Source organism: Ailuropoda melanoleuca, chromosome 7 (assembly GCF_002007445.2).
Source record: "Ailuropoda melanoleuca isolate Jingjing chromosome 7, ASM200744v2, whole genome shotgun sequence".
NCBI classification, from domain to species: Eukaryota; Metazoa; Chordata; class Mammalia; order Carnivora; family Ursidae; genus Ailuropoda; species Ailuropoda melanoleuca.
Genome location: NC_048224.1, coordinates 21,217,977 through 21,234,743, shown reverse-complemented (window position 1 = coordinate 21,234,743; position 16,767 = coordinate 21,217,977). Strand labels below are relative to the sequence as shown.

The 16,767-nt window shown below is 34.2% G+C and overlaps 1 non-coding gene across 1 annotated transcript; it reads right to left on the bottom strand.

Annotated features, from left to right (window-relative positions):
* Window positions 1–8,385: 8,385 nt before the first annotated feature.
* LOC117803242 lies at window positions 8,386–8,490 on the bottom strand. The gene has a single exon (XR_004626931.1). It is a non-coding gene; the product is annotated as a U6 spliceosomal RNA (small nuclear RNA).
* Window positions 8,491–16,767: the final 8,277 nt, after the last annotated feature.

Sequence of the window (16,767 nt, the reverse complement as noted above, 5' to 3'; positions counted from 1 at the left end):
TTCTTACAATTTCCATTGTTTTGCCTTTCCCAGAATTTCATATACTTGGAGTCATATAGTATGTAGCTTTTTCTTCTTTCACTTAGTAATATGCATTTAAGTTTCCTCCATGCCTTTTCATGTTTTGATAGCTCATTATCTTTTAAGCACTGAATAATACTCCATTCTCTGGATGTTCCACAGTTTTTTTATCCATTCACCTGCTAGAGGACATTTTAGTTGCCTCCAAGTTTTGGTAATTATACATAGAGCTGCTACTACTTGATGACATATGATGTGAAGCAACTTTTCAAATGCTTATTTGCCACTGGTGAGGTGTCTCTTCAGATCTTTGGCCCACTTTTTAATGGAGTTGCCTTATTGTTGAGTTTTAAGAGTTCTTTGTATATTTGTGATAAAAGTACTTTATCAGATACGCCTTTTCAAGTATTTTCTTCCAGTCTATGGCTTATTTTCTCATTCTCTTTACATTGTTTTATGTATGGCAGAAGTTTTTAATTTGAATGAAGTCTAGCTTATCACTCATTTATTTCATGGATTATGCTTTTGGTGCTATATCTAAAAAGTCATTGCCATATTCAAGTTCATCTAGGTTTTCTTCTCTATTATCTTCTGGGAGTTTTATAGTTTTGTGGTTTTCCATTAAATCTGTGATCCATTTTGAGTTAATTTTTAGGAAGGGTGTAAAGTCTGTGTCTAGATTCTTTTTTTTTTTTTTAACCCATGTGATGTCCAACTAAGTAACAAGTTTGTTCTCACTTAGACTTAGATAGGTTGAATATATAGCAGTTTTTACTATGACATAATCTCAACTAGTGTTCACAAATAGGAAGTCTTTATAATGTCAAAAACATCAGTTTTAATGAATAAAGATTCATAGAAAATAAACCATGACCCTCGGTATCCCAGTATAAGGAGATGCCAAGTTATATCAAAACCTATATGCTAGTTCTTTCAAGTATGTTGCTTTCCAGGAGCACAAGGGCTTTTAAATTCTTTCATTTTTACATGTATATAAACGATATTACAGTGGCAATACTACAGTCTTTTGTAGCTTTACCCATTTTTTACTGATCATCCAGAGGTGATTATACAAAACTTAAAAACTAGAAGCACTCTGTTAATAGCTAGGCTATAAAAACACCCTTATATGAGAGTTTTGTGCTACATTTAGCTATAAAATACTTATTTTTAATTGAAGTTTTTATTAAGATAATTGTAATTTCTCAAACAGTTGCAAAAAATAATACAGAGAGATCAAAGGTATTCTTAAGCCAGATTCCCCCAATGGTAGTATCTTTTTTAAAAATTTTAATTCCAGTATAGTTAGCACATAGCATTATATTAGTTTCAGGTGTACAATATAGGGATTCAACAATTCTGTACGTTACTTAGTGCTCATAAGTGTGTCCTTAAGCCCCATCACCTATATCACCCATTCCTCCCCACCCATCTGCCCTCTGATAACCATCAGTTCTCTATAGTTAGGAGCCTGGTTTTTGGTTTCCCTATTTTGTTGTTGTTGTTGTTATTTTGTTTTGTTTCTTAAATTCTACATATCAATGAAATCATGTGGCATGTGTCTTTCTCTGAGTTACTTCACTTTACATTATATTCTCTAGATCCATTCATGTTGTTGTGGATGGCGAGATTTCATTATTTTTATGGCTGAATAATGTTCCATTATATTCCATTATACCACATCTTCTTTATCCATTCATCTATTGAAGGACAATTGTACTGCTTCCACCCCCCAATAGTAATACCTTGAAACACTATAGTACAATATCACAACCTAGATATTAAGATAACAAAATCCTCCAATATTGTTCAAGTTGCCCCAATTTTACTTGTATGCATGAGTGTCTGTGTTTCATATAGTTTTATAAAATGTGTGGGTTCATATATTCTCTCCCACAGCCCATTACCACTAGGATCTCTGGTGTTGCCCTTTTATAAACATACCCACTTCTCTGCCATGTAACCCTGCCTCCCCCCAGTCACAGTTCTACCCTCTATCAATCATTCATCAGCTCTCTATTTCTAAAATTTTGTCATTTTGAAGATGTAATCATTGGAATCCTGGATTAAGTTTTGGGGGATTTTTTTTTCACCTAGCATAATTTCCTTGAGATTCATCCAAGTTATTGTATGTGTCCATAGTTCATTCATTTTAATTGCTGAATAATACTAAGTTATAAGTATAATACAATAGTTTGTTTAACCATTTATGCCTTAAAAGACATCTGGGTTTTTTCCAGTTTTTGTCTATTATGAATAAAGCTGCTGTAAGCAGTCATACACATGTTTTCATGTGAACCTGAATCTTTAGTTCTCTGGGATAAATGCCCAGGAGCTCAATTGCTAGGTCACATTGTACTTACATGTTGAAATTTTAAAGAAATAATGAAGATATTTTCCAGATTAGCTATACTATTTTACATTCCCCCATTAATGTATAATTGATATACTCTGCACACTTGCCAGCATGTATAATTTATGTATATATAGTATCTAAAATATTTAAAGAGTTCTAACCCAATAACCAGAAGATAACCCAATTAGTAATTGCCAGACTTTTATAGATATTTTACTAAATAGAATATGTGGTTAGAAAATAAGCACACAAATGCTCAGCCTTGTTAACTATTAGGTAAATGTACATTGAAACTACATGAGATACCACTACACACCTAATAGAATTGTTTAAATAAAAAACACTCTCTGTGTCACTGAGTATTTGGAGTAACTGGAATTCTGAAGCATTATTGATGGGAATGTAAAATGGTACATATTTCAGAAAAGAGGTTGAAAGTTTGTTTGAATAGTAAGTATATACTACCTCTTATGTAGTCCTAGATACTTACCCGTGAGAAAAATCATATGTCCATACAAATATTTGAATACAAATGTCTGTAGAAAGTTTTGTTAAAAGTCACAAAATCGAAAAAAAATCCAAATATACACTGGTAAATAAATAGTAGACAAATTGTGTTATCTGCACATAATTTGATACTATTCAGTAATAAACAGTTTCAAGCTTCTGATACATACAACATGGATAAATCTCAAAAAAATGATGTTTAGTGCAAGAAGCTGAACAAAGTACATAATATATGATTCCATTTATATTAAATTCTATAAAATTCAAAGCAAACTAATAAAGACAGTTTTTTTAAAGATTTTTATTTATGTATTTATTTATTTATTTATTTATTTATTTAAGAGACAGAGAGAGAGAGACAGCACAGGGGGAGGGTCAGAAGGGAAGGGATAGAGGGAGAGGGAGAAGGACAAATGGATTCCGTGCTGAGCTCTGAGTGGATGCGAGGCTGGATCTCATGTCCCTGACATCATGACCTGAGCCAAAATCAAGAGTCAGATGCTTAAGTGACTGAGCCAGCCAGGCACCCCTAAAAGACAGTTTAGTTGTTGTCTCAGCGATTAGGAGTGGAGAGGGGTGGAAGTAAGAAATAAAAGAAAAATAGAGTGTGATATAAATTTGTGTGTGATGGATATGTTCATTGGATTGTGTTGGTGGATAATGGATGTATACATACGCCATCAAATTGTACACTTAAAATATTTACAGTTTATTGTATTTCAGTTAGACCTCTAATACTGAGAAAAAGAAAACAAAACTAAAATGGAAAATGTAAAATCTTCCAAGTAGTTTTTGGTGTATGGCTAGGTAACCAAAACCTGCTATTTCTTCTTATTTCTACTACACTTCTCTCACCAACACTTTCTCAAACACCCATCCCATAACCGGCTTCAAGTTTGAGGCTAGAATTTTGTTTCACTCCTCTAAACACATTTCCGTTTAGAATTTATTTACTGATAAAATCTAGGTATAAAAATTATAAAAATATATTACTCTAAAAATGGGATTTGCCCCCCAAAATCAAAGATTTACCAGATATCTTCTGTACACAAGAAACTGCTAAGCAAAATTTTTAAAAATATTCTAATATTTTATTCTTTATTCTGTTCATGTGGTGTATCAAATTAATAGATTTATATATGTTGAATCATCCTTGTATCCCAGGGAATAAATCCTACTTGGTAATGGTGTATCATCACTTTAATATGCTATTGAATTTAGTATCTGCATGTTTTATTGAGAATTTTTGCATCTATATTAATCAGAGATATGGCCTCTGTATCTTTTCTTGTATATCTTTGGCTTTAGCGTCAGAGTAATGTTAGCCTATAAAAAATGAATTTGGAGATGTTCTCTCTTCAATTTCTTTTTTAGTTTTTATTTGAATTCCTATTAGTTAATATACAGTGTTATATTAGTTTCAGATGTACAATATAGTAATTCAACACTCCTGTGTATCACCCTTTGCCCATCATGACCAGTACTCTCCTTAATCCCCATCACCTATTTAACCCATCCCCCCACACACCTCCCCTCTGGGAACCATCAGTTTGTTCTCTATAGAGTCTGTTTCTTGGTTTGCCTCTCTCACTCTATCTCTTTTTTCTCTTTGTTTCTTAGATTCCACATATGAGTAAAATAATATGATATTTGTCTTTCTCTGACTGACGTATTTCACTTAGCATAATACTCTCTAGCTCCATCCGTGTCATTGAAAAACAAGATTTCATTCCTTTTTATGGCTGATTAAGATTACATTTATATATATGTATATACGTGCTCATTGTATATATTACATTATATATAAATAATATTACATTATATGGGAGATATATATATTTCTATATATCCATTTGTCAGTTAATAAACATTTGGGCTGCTTCCATATATTGGCCTTTTTACAATATTTGTTCTTCCAATCCATGAGCATGGAATGTTGCCATTTTTTGTGTCATCTTCATTTTTTTTCATCAACATTTTATACTTTTCAGAGTACAGGTCTTTCACTTCTTTTATTAGGTTTATTCCTAAGGTATCTTATTATTTTTGGTGCAATTGTAAATGGTATTGTTTTCTTAATTTCTCTGTTGAATCATTACTGGTGTATGGAAATGCGATAGATTTCTGTACATTGACTTTATATCCAAAGACTCAACTGAATTTTTATAATTTCTAGCAATTTTCTGGTGGAGTCTTTCAGATTTTCTATACAGAGCACCATGTCATTTGCAAACAGTGAAAGTTACTTCTTCCTTACCGATTTAGATGATTTTATTTCTTTTATTTGCCTGATTGCTGCGGCTATGAGTTGAGTACTATGTCAAAAGTGGTGAGAGTGGACATCCTTATCCTGTTCCTGAGTTTAGGGGAAAGCTCTCAGTTTTTCCCCTTTAAGTATAAGGCTAGCTGTGTGTTTTTCATAGATGGCCTTTATTATGTTGAATTATAGTCCCTCTAAACATACTTTACTGAGGGTTTTTATCATGAATGGGTGTTCTAATTTGTCAAATGATTTTCTCTGTCTATTGAAACAATCATATGCTTCTTATACTTTGTCTTATTGATATGATGTACCACATTGATTGATTTATGAATATTGACCACACCCTTGCATCCTGGGAACAAATTCCACTTGATCATGGTGAACGATTTATTTAATGTATTTTTGAATTCAGTTTGCTAGTATGTTGTTGAGAATTTTTACATCTATAGTCATCAAGGATATTGGCCTGTAGTTCTCTTTTTCAGTGGTGTCTTTATCTGGTTTTGGTCCCAGAGAATGCTGGCCTTATAGATTGAATTTGGAAGTTTTCCTTCCTTTTCTATTTTTTTGAATGGCTTAAGAAGAATAGGTATTAACTCTTTTTTAAATGTTTGTTAGAATTTTCCTGGGAAGCCATCTGCTTCTGGATTTTGTTCTTTGCGAGTTTTTTGATTACGAACTCAATTTCTTTGCTGGTTACCAGTTTGTTCAAATTTTCTATTTCTTCCTGCTTCATTGTTGGTAGTTTGTATATGTGATTTTTATGCTTATATAAACTATATATGTATGGTAGCTTATCCATTTCTTCTAGGTTGTCCAATTTGTTGGCCTATAGTTTTTCATAATAATCTCTTATGATTGTTTGTATTTCTGTGGTGTTGGTTGTTATTTCTCCTCTCTCATTTGTGATTTTATTTATTTGGGTTCTCTCTCTTTTTTTCTTGGTAAGTCTGGCTAGGGCTTTATCAATTTTATTGATTTTTTTCAGAGAAACAACTCCTGGTTTCCTTGATCTGTTTTATTGGGTTTTTTTTAGTTCCTATGTCATTCATTTCTGCTGTAAGCATTATTTTTTTTTCCCTCCTGCTGGTTTTAGGTCTTGTTTTTTGTTCTTTTTTTTACCTTCTTCAGGTGCAAGGTTAGATTGTTAACTTGAGATTTTTCTTGCTTCTTGAGGTAGGCCTGTATTGCTATAAAGTTTTCTCTTAGAATCACTTTTGCTGCAACCTAGAGGTTTTGGACCACTTTATTTTCATTTGTATTTGTTTCCATGTACTGTTTTATTTCTCCTTTTATTGCCTGGTTGATCCATTCATTGTTTAGTAGGTTTTTAAAAAATATTTATTTATTTATTTGAGAGAGAGAGAGAGAGTGAGCAAGGGGAGGAGCAGAGGAAGCAGGAGGGAGAGATCTCTCAAGCAGACTGGCTGCTGAGCACAGAGACCAATGCGGGGTTCAATCTCACAACCCTGAGATCATGACCTGAGCTGAAATCAAGAGTTGGAGACTTAACTGACTGAGCCACCCTGGTGCCCCTTAGTAGCATGTTTTTAATCTTCATGTATTTGTGGCCTTTCCAGATTTTTTCTTGTGGTTGACTTCTAGTTTTATAGCATTGTGGTCAGAAAGATGCCTAGTATGGCTTTTATCTTCTTGAATTTATATATAACCTCTTCTGCATATAGCAGTCTATATTAAGTTGATTGTTTAAGATTGAACCTATTCTTTTCTCCTCTCCATGTTTTAGGTATATATGACTATATTTTATATCCTTTTTTTTTAAGTTCCTTGACTGATTTTTTTACAGAAATATTCATTTTCACTGCTTTTGTGTTTCCTACCTTCTACTGTCACTTTTCGTCTCTCTTTTCTACAGAGCGTCCCCTTTAATATTTCTTGCAGGGCTGGTTTAGTGGTCATGAACTCCTGTAGTTTTGTTTGTCTGGGAATCTCTTTATCTCTCCTTCTATTCTGAGTGATAGCCTTGTAGGATACAGTATTCTTGGCTGTGGATTTTTCCCATTCAGAACTTTGACTATATCATGCCACTCCCTTCTGGCTTCCAAAGTTTCTTTTGAAAAATCTCCTGCTAGCCTTATGGTTTTCCTTTGTAAGTTAATGACTTCTTTTGTCTTGCTGCTTTTCTATATTTTGCAAGTTTAATTACAATATATCTTGACAGTATGTCAATATGTGTGGGTCTGCTTTTGTTGGTTTTGATGGGAGTTCTCTGTGCCTCCCTGATCTGGATATCTTTCTCCTTCCCCAGGTCAGGCAGGTTTTCAGTATTATTTCTTCAAATAAATTCTCTGCCCCCTTCCTCTCTCTTCCTCTGGGGCTCCTATAATATAAATGTTGTTATGTTCATTGGAGTCACTGTGTTCCCTAAGTCTATTCTTGTCTTGTGTAATTCTTTTTCTGTCTTTTGTTCAGCTTGATTACTTTCTATTACTCTGTCTTCTAGGTCACTAATTTGTTCCTCTGCTTTTTCCATCCTGCTATTTAGTCCATCAAGCCTGTTTATCATTTCATTAGCTGTTTCACTTAAATCTCTGGCTGTGGCCTTGTTCTGTTCTTTCATTTCAGATGAATTTCTCTGTCTCCTCATTTTGTTTGCCTCTCTGTGTCTGTTTCTGTGTGTTAAGAAAGTCATCTGTGTCTTCTGCACCTGAAAATAGTGACCATGGCTACGCGGGGCTGGAATGGGTGTGTGGCTGGGGCCTCATGTTTGGGTGAGGTGTGATACCTGGGCCCAGTGTGGTGACAGGGTGGGGTGTTCAGTGGCAGCCATATACTTGGTGGCTGAGCAGAATACCTGTCAGCCTCTGGGAATGAGTGCCTGCCACAGCCCAGCAGATGTGTGCACCTCGCTTTAGTGGCTTTGCATCCAGTCGCTGGTCAAGGAACACATATGACTTTAACAAAATTTGCCCTGAGCCCAGGGCTAATGCCAGCAGGCTTGGAGCAGGCTTGTCCTCAGGAGAACTCAGTGTGGTGTTCTGCCAGTGGGTCAGGCAGCAAGTGTTCGTGCATCCTTGCCTCTTGAAGGTAGTTCAGTGTGTACGCTGAAGGGTGGGAAGGAAAATGGTACCTGCCAAGTTCCTCACTTTTGGCGAAGTCCTACAGCCTGCAAAATCAGTACAAACAGATATGTTTCTTGTTGTGCAAACTGCTGGGTTTTTGTTACTTCTCCAGTCAAGCTGCTATCTCCTTAAGGGTGGTGACCCAGCTATTACTAAAAAAATATGAATGCTTCACAAATTTTTGTGTCATTCTTGTGCAGGAGACATGTTAATCTTCTCTGTATTATTCCAATTTTTAGTGTATGTGCTGAAGTGAGCACTCTCTTCACTTTTTTTTCAAGTGTTGAGAAGGATACATGTTTATTCTTTAAATGCTTGGCATTTAATTCACCAGTGAAGCCATCTGGTCCTTTTGGTTGTGGGGTTTGAATTCAGTAAAAGTTGTATGATACAAAATCAGTATACAAAAATTAGTTGTGTTGCTATACACTAACAGCAAATAATCCTAGAAAGAAATTTAAAACAAAATTTAAACATTTACAATAGCATCAAAAATAATAAGGGGCACATGTGTGGCTCAGTTGGTTAAACGTTTGCCTTCAGCTCAGGTCATAAACTCAAGGTCCTGGGACTGAGTCCTGCATGGGCTCCCTGCTTGGTGGGGAGTCTGCTTCTCCCTCTGCCCCTCTCCCCTGCTCATACCCTCTCTCTGTCTCTCTCTCAAATAAATAAATAAAATCTTTAAAAAAGAAAAGAATAAAATGGTTCAGAGTAAACCTAGCCAAGGAAGTGAAAGACTGGTATACTGAAAACTACAACACACTGCTGAAATAAATTTAAAAAGATGTAAATAAATGGAATGAAATCCTATGTTCATGTTTTGAAAGAATTTATATTAGTAAAAGTTCATTCTACTCAAAGTAATCTTCAGGTTCAACGCCATCTCTATCAAAATCCCAATGATTTTTTACAGAAATAGCAAAAACCAATCCTAAAATTCACATGAAACCACAAAAGATCCTAAATAGCCAAAAAACCTTGAGAAAGAAAAACAAAGAAGGAGATATCATACTCCTGAAACAAATATATTACAAATTTATAGTAATTAAAACAGTATGTTTCTGGAATAAAAATAGATGTATAGACCAATAGAACAGAATAGAAAGCCCAGAAATAGACCCACACATATATGGTCAACTATTCTTTGACAAGGAAGTCAAGAATATACTCTGGGGGGGGGGGCTGCTGGGTGGCTCAGTTGGTTAAGCGTCCAGCTCTTGGTTTTGGCTCAGGTCATGGTCTTGGGGTCATGAGATTGAGCCCGACATTGGGCTCTGTGCTCAGCAGAGCGTCTGCTCAAGGTTCCCTTCCTCTCACTTTACCCTTCCCCACTCACATGCTTACACACGCTCTCTATCAAATAAATAAATAAATCTTTAAGAAGAAAAAGAATATACTCTGGTAAAAAGGTAGTCTCTTCAACAAATGAGCTTAAGAAAACTGGATATCCATATGCAAAAGAATGAAATTAAATCTCTTTTATACCATGAACAAAAATTAACTTGAAATAGATTAAATATTTAAGCATAAAACCTGAAACTGTAAAGTTTTAGAGGAAAACATATGGAAAGCCTCATGGCATTTGTTTTGGCAATAGTTTATTGGATATGACACCAAAAGCACAAGGAACAAAAGTGAAATAAGACAAATGGCACTACACCAAACTAAATAGCCACTGCCCAGCAAAGGAAGCAATCAACAGAGTTAAAAGGAAAGCTATAGAATGAGAGAAAATACTTACAAACCACCTATACAGATAAGGGGTAAATTTCTAAAATATGTAAGGAATTCCTAAACTCAATATCAAAAACAAACCAAACCAAACAAAGACCAAAAAAAGAAAAAAAGAAAGAAGAAAGAAAAAGAAATACCTGATTTAAAATTAGGAAAAGGACTTAAATAGACTTTTGTGCAAAGGCATACAAATGGCCAACAGATAGAGGAAAAGATGCTTGATCATCTAATCATTAGGGAAATGAAGATCAAAACCACAATGAGGTATCATGTCACATCTATTTAGAATGGCTTTATATATATCATATATCATATATCATGATATATATGTATGTATCAAGTAGTGTTGGTGAGGATGTGGGAAAAATGGGACCCCATCCACACCATTAGTGGGGATGTAAAATGTAAAATGCTGCAGCCACTATAGAAAACAGTACAGTGTTTTTCTAAAAAAAAAATAAAAAATAGAACTATCATATGTTCCAGCAACCCCAATTCTGGTTTACAACATTGGGACTATAGTTAATACTATGCTGGGCATATAAGTATTTAATAGCTAGATCTCTTGTTAAGTGTCCTTAGTGCACACACACTAATCCAATAAGCAATCAGTTGTCATTATACACTTTTGAAGAGAGTATGATAAAATGAAAGCTTCATTTTTAAGAATATTACTTTTGTAAATTTGATTATGGAAACAATATTCTGTATAAGTAGGTGTTCCTTTAGGACATTGATTTGCTATTTTAGCAATCAGACTAAAATATGGAGACCTAATATTGGAATAAGATCTGGAAGTATGCCTTACCCTGAGATAATAATAAAGAAAAAATTGGTTATAGAGGTATCATTGTGTTTACTGAGTGCTAGAATTCTTCTCCTAACAGTAACCTTTTAAATGACAAAATATTGGCCATTGTTATAATTAAATCACAAAAATTTTATTTGGAGCAGTATATTTAAAAAATTAAAGTGATTACTAGAATTTATGAAGTAAGGAACTAGGATCTGACTAGTTCTTTGCTACACAAATCAACTGGCATGCAGAGAAACTGAAGACTATTCAGAAAAGAGCTCAATAGTAATTAGTAGAATGAAAAATCACAGATATTGGGGAAAGTTGAAGGACATAGAATCATTTTAACTAAATTAGAAAACTAGAAAATGACTAAATAGTAACCAACAGCAATGTAAAAAATCCAAGGTAATGATTAGAAAATTTAAATTTCCAGTAAAAAAAGGATTTATGTTTTTGTCTTGGGTTTTGAAAAAGTTTTTTCCTTACAGACCTTTGAAACAATGGTCTTAACTTAGTTTAAATGGGAAGTTATAGCAATGTTTTCTCTAGAGAATTATAATAAAAAATAGGATATATTCTCATTTTTCTAGGAGCAGTTTATAGATAGCAAGGGATAAAATGAATGACATTTCCAGTGCTCTTTACATCTTTGAGGTCCTTGATCTTTAGTTTATTCAACCATGCTGAACTTGGAAGCTTCATTTCATTTCTGTATCATCAACTGGGGAAATAACTGTATTAACTGATAGATTTTTTTTCCTCAAATTTTTTTGTTTCCCATGTGGTTCTTCAGTTTTATCCAATATTACTCTTTGAACCATTGCAATATTCTAGGAAATATAAGGTCAATTGATTGAACATAGGTTGACTCTAATAAACATGAAAATTATTTATTTTTAAGGAGGAAAAACTGAAAGTACATTTCAGTCTGTTTCTCTCAATTCCCTTATTGATATATATTTTGACATAACATCATTATAATGTGCATATCATTTTGATTATAACTCTTTACACTTGAAATTTTCCACATACATTTTTCATGTTTTAAAAACTTCTTCTAAATATCATTTGATTAAATAATATTTGTTTTATGGATGTAACATTGCAAACAAAGTCCATTATACAGGTTGTCTCCATTTTTAACAAAAAAATCTACAGTTAACGTTTTAAACATTAATCTTTTTCTGCCTTGCTTCACTATTTTGAATTACGTTCTTATTTAGATTCTCCAAGAGAAATTAAGTCAAAAGCCCTTAACACTTTTTTGAGTCTTAGAAGATATTGCCAAATTACTTTCTAGAAATTTGAGTCAATACCCTAATAATAGAATTACATTTCCAATGTGTTTAACCTTCTGAATGTATAGGATATTCTCATTAAAAAAACAACAAAAAACCTTTGCTAAATTGAAAAGCAAATTGTTGTATTAGTTGTCATGTTCTGGAGTGTTCATGGACAATAACCAGTTGGCAATTAACTACACGAGGTCACCACTGTGAAACAATACAATTTCAAAATTAATTAATTAATAAAGTAAGTATTGTTCGTATATATGTTAGTGCAAGATGGAGCCTGGGAATCACAAGTGACTTTCTGAGAATTATGAGAAAGTTTTCATTAACACTAGTATCATAGGTAAAATAAGATTCATGGAGTCATTTATTGATGTAAAGTAATCTCTGACAGTTATCACAATCATTGAAATGGTAAGCATTTTGATGAAGGAGGAAAGATCTAAATAAAACACAAGAATACAAAAGCAATCTTTAATTTGAAATGTAAGAGAATGCAAGGAGCCCCCATTGAAGATTGCCATTTTCCATACTCTTTGTACATATATAAACATCTTTTCGTGTTACATTTAGTTGTTTTTTTAAGCCTTTAACTTTTCCTAGTTTTCCTTCTTTCTGACCTTCCTTTACCCTTAAAGAAATTTCATGGACTAGAACTTATTCACCCAAATTTCTGATATAAAAATCTAAAGGTGTATTAGCACTCATTACAAGGGGTAGAAACCCAAATTGAACTGATCAAACAAAAATGGAGACAACATTGAAGCAACTAGTCAAACTAAAGGAAGGATAAAAGTGGAGATGGGCTTCAGGATAACTAAACCTTAGACAGGTACATCATCAAAATCATCTCCATCAGCCTTACCTGCCCTGCCTTGGTACCTTCCTACTGAAGAAAAATTGAGGGTGAAAAGGAAGTAGAAACATTTCAATCAATTCTCACATTTTCACACCTTTGCAGAATGAAGTAAAATTTTTATGTGGATCTGTGCATTTTTCACTTTTCTTCCTGAATTCTCTAAGTATGCTAGACCATCCTATATGCCATTATGAAATCAAACTTTGAAAATCCAGTTTAATAGATCATTCTCCCAGTTAGGCTTCCCATTGTTTATCAAAATTAGGACAGGGGGGTGCCTGGGTGGTTCAGTCAGTTAGATATCTGCCTTCAGCTTAGGTCATGATCATAGGGTCCTGGGATCAGGCTCTCTGCTCAGTAGGGAGTCTGCTTCTCCCTCTTCCTCTTCCTATGTGGTCTCCCTCTCAAATAAACAAATAAAAACTTTAATAAAAAAAATTAGGACAGATGTGTCACCTCATCACATTCTCCCATAACATGTTCTCAATCTACCTTCTTGGCCTGATTTCTCCTACAGGGAAACATATTCCAGATGCTCCACTCAAACAAGAATATTTCCTCTTTCTCATAGAGACATCAAGTTTCCCTGTCTCTCTGAATCATCTCATACTATTTTCTCTACTTGTAAAATTTTTTTCTCTTAAAAATATATCTGAATATAAATGATACAAACCCAAGAAATTGTGATCCCAATGAGATGTGATTGTTTTCTTCCTTTATCTTCCAGAAAACTCTTTGTGTTCAGAAAAATACTATAGCTTAATGATTTAGTAGCTGATTCTGAAACCATCTGCCTGGGTTCCACTGCTTAGTACCTATAAGATATTGAACAAATCATTTAAGCAATTGTTTTATCCAGTACATTCATTAGGAAAAAATGAATTTAATAGTATCTGCAACATGGATTGTTACAAAGATCAAATGAGTTAATACAAGTAATACATTAGCTAGTAATTTATATTTGAAATTGTCTTTATATTGTAGTTGCATAAAACTCAAAATTTTATCATAACATTTGCATTATCAACCACCAGAGTTCTCCCATGTCCCACAATACACACATATATATTGACAAACACAATTAAATAAATGTATTAAAACATACATACTGACTTTCTTATTTTTCTATCAATTCATAATACTTAAAACTGAACTAGATAATACTTTAAAAATTACTTTGCTTGTACACATTATATATTATCAGTATATTTGAAAAAATTTCTTGCATATACAATATTTCTTTACAGTATCTTCTAGCATAAACAGGTCTTTAAACAAATTTACTCCAGTAACTTGTTCATTCACTCAACAGATATCTAAAGAGTATTTACTTCATGCCAGAATGTTTTCTAGGCCCTGCGAATACATGATAAATGCAGTATGTTGAATAATGGACCCCAAAAATATATCTATCTATTCCCTAATCTCTGGAACTTGTGAGTGTGTTACTTTATAGAACAAAAGTAATTTTGCAAATGTGAACAAGTTAGGAATCTTCAGATGAGGCAAATGTTCTGAATTTTCTGGATGGACCCAGTGTGACTACAAAGGTCTTCAAAAGAGAGAGGACAGAGGGTCAAAGTCAGAAGAAGTTATGATAAAAGTGGAGGTGGAGGTAATGTGTTTTGAAGATGGAAGAAGGGGTCACAATCAATGAACGTAGGCAGCCTCTAGATGCTGGAGAGGGCAAGGACACAGATTGCTCCCTGGAAACAGACTTCTCTTCTAGAAGGAAGACTGTAAAATTCAGTAAGTTTGTGGTAACATATTACAGCAGCAATAGAAACTAATAAAATTGTTCTAGTAATGCCACCATTAAATGATATATCCATATATACATGCTCTTTTATAATCCTCCCCCACATCATACTTGGGTTCGATCATTGAATTTACCTTGGCCAATGATACATTAACAAAGGACAGGACCAGAAGCTTGTATGTAAAGTGAACAGAGGCCTCAGCTATCCCAGATGACCTAACCATGCCAGCCATAACAGCATTGACCCAAATTCATTTTAAAAAGTCCAGAAATTGCAAATGCATTGAGATGAGAACTTGTTCACTTGGACCTGTTTGTATACAATTGAGTGAGAAAAGTATAAGGAATGGGGATAAGGTCAGAGAAAGAGCAGAGCTATTGAAACCATGACATTTAGTGGGATTTTGCTCTGAAAGATAAGGGAAGCCACTAAGAGGCATCATCTGATTTATATTTTTAAATAACTACTCTTCTCTTAGATAAAGAATAAACTGTCATTGCTCAAGGATAAAAACAGGAAGTCCCCAAATTACATTACAAAGCTGTAATCATCAAGACAGTATGGTACTGGCCCCAAAACAGACACATAGATGAATGGAACAGAATAGAGAGCCCAGAAATGAACCCTCAGTTCTACGGTCAACTAATCTTTGACAAAGCAGGAAAGAATATCCAATGGAAAAAAGACTGTCTCTTCAATAAATGGTGCTGGGAAAATTGGACAGTCACATGTAGAAGAATGAAACTCGACCTTTTTCTTACATCATACACAAAGAAAAACTCAAAATGGTTAAAAGATCTCAATGTGACACAGGAATCCATCAAAATCCTAGAAGAGAACACAGGCAGCAACTTCTGTGACCTCAGCTGCAGCAACTTCTTGCTAGACATGTCTCTAAAGGCAAGGGAAACAAAAGAAAAATGAACTATTGGGACTTCGTCAAAATAAAAAGCTTCTGCACAGCAAAGGAAACAGTCAACAAAACTAAAAGGCAACTACAGAATGGGAGAAGATGTTTGCAAATGACATATCAGATAAAGGGCTAGTACCCAAGATCTATAAAGAATTTATCAAACTCAACACCCAAAAAACAAAAAATCCAGTCAAGAAATGGGCAGAAGACACGAACAGACATTTCTCCAAAGAAGACATACAAATGGCCAACAGACATATGAAAAAATGCTCCACATCACTTGGCACCAGGGAAATACAAATCAAAACCATAACGAGATACCACCTCACAGCAGTCAGAATGACTTAAATTAACAAGACATGAAACAACAGATGTTGGTGAGGATGTGGAAAAAGGCAAACTCGCTTACACTGTTGGTGGAATGCAAGCTGGTACAGCCGCTCTAGTAAATAGTGTGGAGGTTCCTACGACTCAGCAATTGCCCTACCAGGTATTTACCCCAAAGATACAAATGTAGTGATCTGAAGAGGCACCTGCACCCCAATGTTCATAGCAGCAATGTCCACAATAGCCAAACTATGGAAAGAGTCCAGATGTCCATTGACAGATGAATGGATAAAGATGTAGTGTGTATATATATACAATGGAATATTACTCAGCCATCAGAAAAGATGAATGCTTACCATTTACATCAACATGGATAGTACTGGGGGGTACTATGCTGAGCAAAATAAGTCAAACAGAGAAAGACAATTATCATATAGTTTCGCTCATGTGGAATGTAAGAAATAGTGCAAAGGATCAGGGAGGAAGGAGGGAAAACTGAATGGAAAGTCATCAGAGAGGGAGAAAAACCATGAGAGACTCTTAACTATAGGAAACAAACTGAAGGTTGCTGGAGGGGAGATGGGTGGGGAGATGGAGAAACTGGGTGATGGGTATTAAGGAGGGCACATGATGTGATGAACACTGGGTGTTATATGCAACTGATAAATTATTGAATATCATATCTGAAACTAATGATGTACCATATGTGGGCTAATTGAATTTAAATTAAAAAAAAAAACTGGACAAGGAAGTCCAGTTAGGAGACTATTATAACAATTCAGTGAGAGATGTTGATTGTTTCAATCATGATGAAAAAAGTTAAAAGCAGTACAAATTCAAGGGCATTTTGAAG